Below are 9,671 nucleotides of genomic sequence, written 5' to 3' on the forward strand. Positions count from 1 at the left end.
ATAGATAAAATGAAAAACAAAATGATTTCCGTAGTTCATGTGATCTTTTACATCATTCAATTAAACTTTAAAATAATTTTCGATTAAATCAAGATATGCATTTGTACTCGCATTTTTCTTTTGAAAACTTTTACAAGTTAGCTGTGTTAGTTCGTGCATTGTATACTTTTTATCATCAATACAGTTTAGTAAAGAATAACTCATTAGTAATCCAATAGCTTCATCTATTAAAGAATCGTTGTTTGTTTCTATTTGATTTGAGATTTGCGTTATAAAGTGTTTACTGATGTTTTGACAGTCGCAATGAGATAAACAGTTTAATATTTTAAATAGAAAAGGTTTAGTTGTTTCTAATTTTGTTAAAACTAAGTTAATTGCTTTTATTGGAGACTTTAATTTTTCTTCTGTTGGAAAGTTATTATTGTCTAATATTTCTGATGGCTCTGATATATATCGATTTATGAATTTTTCTATCGAAATTTTATGTATATTTATATATTTTATTGCCAGAGTTATTGCAAACGGATGATAACCAAGTTCTTTAATTAAGTTTCGTATGCTTTCGTCACTGTTTTCTCTGGTATTATTTTTTACATAAGCGAATGCTTCTTCAGAAGAAAAAACATCAACTAGCATTTTATTTACATGATTCGACCACGTTCTCCATTGAGAGGTAATCAACGTGAATGAATTCGGTTTGCTTGAAATGTACATTGATAAGTTTTTAACACTTTCATCGTCGACATTGTCGAAAATATACAAAGTCTTTTCATTTTTATAATAGTTGTGAATTTTTCCAACAATCACTTTTATATCAAAATAATCTCCTTTCGAATCATGAATCTCGAGTCCTATTATTTGACATTGGTTTCTCATTGAAGTTTGTAACATTCCAAATGCTGCGTCGATCCAAACAATGTTGTGATAGAAATTATAAGATATTTCACAATATTTTTTGACAATATGTGTCTTTCCAACACCCGACATTTCATGTATTACTAAAGTTGAGTTGTTTGCATCTTGTAAAAAAAATGTTGAATGTCACTAAGTAGTTTCGTGCGTGAAAACGAATTTTCTAAAAACGATTGAATACCTAAAAATAGACGTACGGTTAGATGTATTATAAAAATTTTAATTTAAATAAATTTAATACCATTTAATTATAAAAGTAAAAAGTTTCAACTTCTTATAAACTTTTCTCATTCTTCTAAAGCAACGCGTTATGCGTTATTCTTAATTTAAAAAAGGTTTTATATTTATAAAAATAAACTAGTTTTGAAAAAATTTTCGAATAAAGATTTATGTTTTCACTACAACAATTTTATATAATTTAAAAAGGTTTCGTAAACAAAACTTAATTCAATGTTATTTAAAGCATAATAATGTACTTTGCAAACATTGCAATTGGAAAAACATCAAGTAATTATTGATACTCTGGAGAATACAAGTAAAAATACAATTTAATTAGCACTAATATTAATTTGAAACAGAGTTTTTGAGTTAAAATTTCGGCCTATGAAAATAAACATTTTTTTATAGCGTGTGTTCTACCAATAGAAATGCTTGGATAAAATTATTATTTTTTATTTAATTAATTTTTTTCTTTTGTTAGGAATTCTAGGATGTATATCTCGATGTGTACGTTAATATGTATGAATATGTTTTTTTTTACGTGTACATAAAAGTGTATTTGTGTCTTTGAATTTATGTATGTGTAGATATATATTTGTGTGTTTATATGTAAACTTTTATCTAACTTGTTTTGCTGTCGTCATAACCAACCTGTTTGTACATTTTACAAAGTTAAAAAACGTAGGACAGACAAAAGAAACTTTTATGAAACAGAAATGTTTCGTAGTCTTTGAACTGAATGTTAAGTTCAATAGTGACAGACACTTTGTAAACAACTGAAGAAAAAAACGGAAAATTAAAAATGGCATAAAGTTTTTTTTTCTGTTTTTTTTACCTAGAATCTGTTGAGATGTTTTTTATTTTGTGATATCATACATTTACAATTTTTATGCTTATCATTTGTATATATTTTATTATTACCGTTTACCACATTTATAGTCACTTTAATTTCAAATAAGTCATTATTAGTTTTTTTACTAATAATCTTGAACAGCAGCTGTGCTTAATATTACTACTACTACTCCTACTACTACTACTACTACTACTACTACTACTACTACTACTACTACTACTACTACTACTACTACTACTACTACTACTACTACTACTACTACAACTACTACTACTACTCCTGCTGCTGCTGCTGCTGCTGCTGCTGCTGATAAATGAAAGCATCATTGAAACATAGAATTAAAAAAAACGGGCGTTTATATAAAAAAATTACCCATAAAACAACTAAATTTATGACAACCTTCTTGATTTGACTCTATTTAATTTTAAAATGCAGTTGTGCTAAAAAATGATATAAAGTATTAATGAATGTTATAAAAATAGTTTGAAAAAACTAACAACAATAAAAACTGTAAATATTACGTAATATTACAAAAATCTTCACATACAATTAGATATGTATAAAAAAAAATTATAGCTGTATTTATATGCACAAAATTTTTAACTTATTATTTATTTTGAAAACTTATTTTCAAAATTTATTTTCAAAACGTTTATTTGAAACAAACGTTTTCAATTTTAAAAAATGGAAATAAACGAAGTATTTCATATCTGAAAGGAAAACCTTGTTTATTTAGATGTTTTTATTTGGTCGAAAATACAATGTATGTTTGATTTTTCATCAAACAATGATGAACATTTTTACCATTAAAGGTGAAAAACTTATGATACGAAATAAGACACTTCAATTAAAAATAATGTAAATCGCATTTTTAAAAATCACGTGCAAATGATTTACTATATTAAGGTTAAGAGTTTGTTATTGACGTTTTGTGAAAGAATACGGTAAAAATCCTCTATTCGGATACATTAGTATCCGAATAGAAGATTTAGTTCAGTTTTTATGACCCTGCAATGTTTACAGCCCCTCCCCCCAAATTGAGGGGGGTTAAAACTTTATATGGTTATAGTTTTTGAAAAAAAAAGAGATTATTGCACGAAATTTGAAATTTTTTGATGAATATGAATTTAGATAAAAATAATAAAGAAAATATTTTATAAACTCGTTGCTCCCACGTTAAGAGCTGGGTGGGCCCAAAAAATAAAGTATTTTTATTCCCAAGCTCCAATCACCCCAATTCTTTGCAAAACATTTTTTTTTTATATAAGCATAAACATTCAATGGTTTGGAGTTTGCACAATGCCTATAAGTGTCAAAACTCAAACATCTAAAAATCCAGTGTACACCACTGATATTACTTATATAATAAAAAATGTATTTCAATTTTAGTAAAACACTTCAAAAATACTTTATAAAATGAATAAATTTGAATATTTTTGGCTATTTACCGCATCAAAATTTATTTTGCCGATCTCTCAAAAATGTCTCAAACCACTCTCTAATGATTTAAAAAAAAAAAACTGCTTCAGCAAGACAAATTATCAATAATAAAAAACAAAGTTTCGCGGATTATTTTATCTAACATTAGAATTTAGTCTGATTATGAAAAGCATTTTCCTTATGGAATGGAAATAAAACAATTGCATGTACAAAAATTGTTTACTACTTAAAGTACATATCATATATTCACAGTATATTAACTAAAAAAATTTTATTAATGAAAATCCTCAAAAACGAATTATCGAATTGTTTAAATTGCCTATATTTTTATGTATATTTATAAAAAATGTGTGTTATTTTTCCACAGAAAAATATTAATATCGATTTAGGTGTCAAGAAATTATTATACGACCGAGAAGCAAAAAAAATTCAAAACTTATTGTTGTTTTTTAATTATTTTGTAATATTTTGCGATTTTTTTTCCGCCTATTGTAGTGCCTGTACCGGTTCACACTCGGTGTAATTAAAGTTTATGTGTTTTAAAATTAGTCTAACTATGTTTATATTACATATAAGTCAACAGAACTATAATTTTTCTGATAATTTTTGCTTAAAAGTACCTTTAAAATTTCGAAATTCAGTCAACTTTCGAAATTCAGTCATTTCATTTTGCGCGTTTATTTAAAAACCAGAACAGCCTTTGATTATTTCATTGAATGTTAAAATATAAAACATTTAATTTGTGTTCATATTCATTTTACAGAACGAAATTATCTTTTAGTAACACCGTGTATATTGAGTTACCTTATCTTTCTTTTTAAACTTGTATAATAACTCTCCGATTTCAGAGACACAAAAATATAAAGATTTTTTTCTTATTACTCGCCATCCAAAGCTCCATCAGGGTATTAATTTTAAGTTAAATAAAAAAAAAATCGTTTTGAACTAGTTTATCTTCCATGATAATATTAAAAAACGCATAGGCAAACTAAATTATAAACTTAAAATATTTTCCGGATCAATTTTTTCAGAAAAAATTATCCGGGCAGATTTTCTCAGAGAAGTCTAGTCTGGGATCTTTTTTATCGACGGACCAGGGTGCGGATTCACAACACTTTCGTATGTCCAAAATTTGTGTAAAGTTTGCGTAAGTTTTGCTTAAGTTCAAAGTTACGCTAAGTGGTATTCACAAACCTTGCGTAAACAAAAACTTACGAAATTCCTAAGTTTATACTCAAGTTATTACTTACGCAAAAAGTCTAAAAAACGGTATTCACAACATTTTCCTAAAAAGTGCTCAGCAAACTTTACGCAAGAAAAGTTAAGTCTGCTATTTTCTCACTTAGGTTTGGCGTAACTTTGAATCATCTAAAAATATTTAAAAATGGCGTTTTTATTATTATAAAAGGTTTCAGATTTTCTTTGTTATTGCCAATAAAATATAATTTTATCTTGCTTATTTTTATACTGCTATACGTTAAGTTATTTAATTAAATAATACAACTATAGTTTTTCTTTTAACAACAACAACAATAGCAGTATATTTACCAAAAATTTAGATGTACTACATAAACTTGTTTTATAAAACTTGTTTTCACCTTAAATTTAAGGTTAAAAAAATATACACACAATCTATATAATGGATAGTTCACTCTCTCATAGCCTAGCTAAAACAAGTAGAGCAACCATAGTACGGATATATATTATATAGCTTTGTAGTATACCAATAACTTATTAAATAAATTAACTTAATAACTAGTTATTGTCATACATCAAAACTATATGATGTATCCATACTATATTAACTTATGGTTGTATCTAAACTATACTATACTATCTATACTATATTATATAAAAATATACACAATAATATTATTGAAGTATATATACTTTTTTAAGTTGTAAAGACTGGGTTCGAAAATCCTAATTATTAGACGGGCTTTGCTTAACGTCAGATTTTAATTTTAAAGAAAAAGGATTACTATTATTCAGTTGATGTGAATTGTTGTTGATAAATACTGGAAGGGATGGCGTTATATGTTTATCATCGAATCCGTTTTCATCGTTATTGTTTTTATTGTTATCATTCAGACAATCCGCATCATTAAAACATGCTATTTCATTAACACGCATAACTATTTTATGCTACTTCATTAACTTGCATAACTAGCATAAAGAGAGAGTCTCTCTCACTTTATAAGTTTTAAAAAAAATATTTTATCTCTCTCTGTGTGAGAGAGAAAATATTTGTGCTAATTTAGATACAATATTCACAAAAATATGTAATCAATTCATTAGTTTTTCAAATATCTATTTTTTTTAATTTATAAATGAGAACAAGACTATTTCAAAATACAATAATGCAAAATTTATCTCTGAGTAATCAGGCTATTGAAGTAAAAAAGTATTATAACCTAAATATTAAACTTACTTTAAATAATGATGCTATGTTTTTCGAAAATTTCAATTTTTCAAAGGTATTAAGGTATAACAGTATTAAGATTATTTTGAATAATAATGCTCTGATTTAATTATTTCAATTATCAGGAGATATTATTAAATTATTAAAAAAAAGAGCATTGTTTTTTAAAGCCTAATTTCTTGGTAAATAATATTGTTATTTTCAAATAATAAGCATATTCTGTAATAGTTTAAATTGCTTTGATAGATCTTTTTTTTGTATTTCTATATGAAATCTCATTGTTGTAGTTTATTAGGGATCGTCCATAAAGTACGTACGCCAAAAATTTTGAAATTTGACCCCCCCCCTCCCCCCTGTTGCCATGCGTACTTTTATGTCCCCACCCCCCCTTAAAAGTACGTACGTTTCTCAAATACCCCCCCCCCCTCCCATACGCTTTCGTACGCTTTTTGAAGGCCCCCCCCCCTCCCTCCTATGAGCGTACGTACTTTATGGACGACCCCTTATTGCAAAGAGCAGAAATTCCATTAAAAGTTCCTTGATCCATCAGTTATTCAAAATGGAGTGATAGTGCTTTTCACAATTCAATAGAATTATTATCTGTTGCTGTTGAAAATAGTATTACAACTCTTGAGATAACAGCATATTGTTCACACTAGTTGTAGCAATTAAATTGTACTGTATTTGGTGTCTTGAAAACCTACTACAATACTTGCTGTTGTGATTTAATCAATACTTGCTCTGTCAAAGAGTCAAACTTTTTTATACTGCAGGTACCTGATTCACAGAATTAACTTTACGCTATCCATCAAATATAAAAGTAATGTTTTTATTTGTGCAAATATAGTACCATAAATTCTGAATCTGAAATATCACTGAAAAAAAACTTACAAAAAACAAGTGGGTTTTAATTCAAACTCAGCTTTTATTAATTAATATAGTTAAAACATTTTTCATAAAATATTATGAAAAGTAGGGGAACCTGTTGTACCTTTGACCACGTTGTACCTTTGGTCACTCTACTCTGTTGGCTTACTATTATTATTTAAAAAAAACGGGAAGTGTTATTTGAAATAGTAGTCCATGAAAACTCTTCTTATCGTAAAACATTATACTTGGGATAGATGGTATTGATCCACAAGCAATTATAAGTTTTGACTCTTAAAAAGTAAATATTTGTGTTAATCTTATTCTGATTTTAAAACTGTGATAAATTGTTGTTTGATTCATCTACGACATTATAAACATTACCCAACATCTTTTTTTTGTTATGGAAAATTTTGGATGATTATGTCTGACCGTAAATGGGGATTAAGACAATAACTGTTAAAGAAACCCATCTCGTGTACCTTTGACCAGTCAAGAACGTTGTACCTTTGACCAATAAAAGCTGCTTCCTTGGTAATTTGCGGACTTTAAGAGGGCAAGATTATAAAATTTATAATCTACCTTATTAAGCGTCGTCTGTGCTTTATTGCTTTTTAATGCAAAATTGTTTCTAGTATTATGATGATGAAATAATTCCATTGAATTTTAATGCAATTCACTATTTATTCTTGAACCACTACTACACTTAGAATAATCAATTTTGTTAATTTAGTTAGTTGGACAGCTGAAGCAATATTATTGTCAAGTTCATTTTATTACCTAGTTTCTGCTCAGCTATAGGGAATTAAATGTATCGAAATAGTTAATTAATTTTGTTAATATATTTTAGTTTTAAAATGCCAAGGAGCAAGATTAGTGTTTTTCGCAAAAAGATTTCCGAAATGGATATGCTAAATGCAGTGAATTTTGTGCTTCAACAAAAAATGAGTTTAAGTGAAGCTGCAAGACATTGCAACATTAAAAAGTCAACTTTAATATATCAGTTGAAGCAGTTTAAAAAATCTGGTAGTTGCGAATATTTATATTCACATACCAAACCAAAAAAAGTATTCTCAACTGAAGAAGAATTAATTTTGGTAAACTACTTGGCAGATGCTGCAAATATGCATTATGGACTTACATTAAAGCAGATAAGATCCTTTGCATATGAGTATGCTTTAGCAAATCATAAAAAAATTGAAACTTCATGGATGAAAAATAAATGTGCAGGTGAACAATGGCTGCGAGATTTTCGCAAAAGATATAATAACAAGCTATCTCTACGTAAACCACAACCTACAAGTCTTGGTAGATCTTCTGCATTCAATAGAGAAACTGTAAGAATTGTATATAAAAATTACAAAAATGTTTTAGAACGTTATTATTTTGACCCATCAAATATTTGGAACTGTGATGAAACAGGAATTACCACAGTCCACGTACCACCAAAAATTCTAGCTCCAAAAGGTAAAAAACAAATAGGGAGCATAACTAGTGCTGAACGAGGCAACAATGTAACAATGATTGCAGCCATTAATGCTACTGGAAATAGCATCCTACCATTACTTGTATTTCCACGTGCTAAATTCAAAGACTACATGTTAAATAATTGTCCTCCTGGAAGTGTAGGAGCAGCTAATAAGTCTGGATGGTCAAATGAAGTCATTTTTGTGCAATTTCTTGAACATTTTATTAGTAATGTGCGACCGTCAATTAAAAAACCTGTTCTTTTATTAATGGATAATCATGAGAGTCATGTAAACATTTCTGTTATTGAGTTAGCAAAAAAATCAGCCATAGTTTTAATGACATTTCATCCTCACACAACCCATAAAATGCAACCTCTTGATCGTTGTGTTTTTGGACCATTTAAAACTTTTTATAACAATGCCATGAATAACTGGATGATATCACCAGGCAATGCTGGTAAACCAGTCACAATTTATGATATATCTTACCTTGTTGGTCAAGCTTATCCTCATGCTTTTGTACCAAATAATATTATAAACAGTTTTAAATGTACTGGATTTTATCCATTTAATGAAAATATTTTTACTGATATTGACTTTTTAGCTGCAAATGTTACTGATAGGCCAATAGTGAATACTGAAGCTTGCCTTTCTAATGAGATTATTGATGTTAAAACTGCTCCATCCAGTGTACCATCAACGTCATCTATTGTTTTAGGGGAAATCCCTACTGTGAGTTTACCATCAAGATCAATTGTTTCACCTGAGATAATACGACCTCATCCTAAAGCCAAATTAAGAAAAACAAATACTTCAAAAAGACGTAATAGAAAATCATGTATTTTAACTGAGACCCCTGAAATTAAAGTTATTCTAGATTCAAAATCTAATAACCAACAATTTAAAAAGACCTCTTCAAGCAAAAGAAAAAAAATGGCAAAGCAGATTATTTTTAGTCAGTCTGACATATGTTTAAATGATGAAAGCTCTAATGAAATTGATTTTGGAGTAAATATACTTGATAATGAAAGTGAAATTGTTTCTGGAGATTTTTTAATTGTCAAGTTGGCTGGAAAGAAATGCTCTAGATTTTATGTAGCAGAAGTTTTAGAAGTTGTTGGTATAGTTTACAAAATTAAGTATCTTAAGAAATCAGGAGACGTTTGTAACAAGTTTATAAGAGAAGATGACAATCTTTATGATTTGGAACTTAAGGATATTATTATGAAACTTCCACCACCAAGTATTGGTCATGGTTCATCTAAGCGTCAGTATCTTATGTTTGATGTTGATCTGACTATTTGCAATAGTTAATATATTTTACTCTTTTATCATTGTATTTTTTGTTGTCATCATTAAGATATTTTATATAAAAAGCATTATGATCATATGTAAATGAATATAGACCGCCAGCTAACATAAGTTATAAAAATATATTTTTGCTCTTTTCTTATCTAAAATAATAAAAATAACTGTATATATTAGAAAA

This window comes from Hydra vulgaris, chromosome 01, assembly GCF_038396675.1.
Source record: "Hydra vulgaris chromosome 01, alternate assembly HydraT2T_AEP".
In the NCBI taxonomy this organism is placed as follows: domain Eukaryota; kingdom Metazoa; phylum Cnidaria; class Hydrozoa; order Anthoathecata; family Hydridae; genus Hydra; species Hydra vulgaris.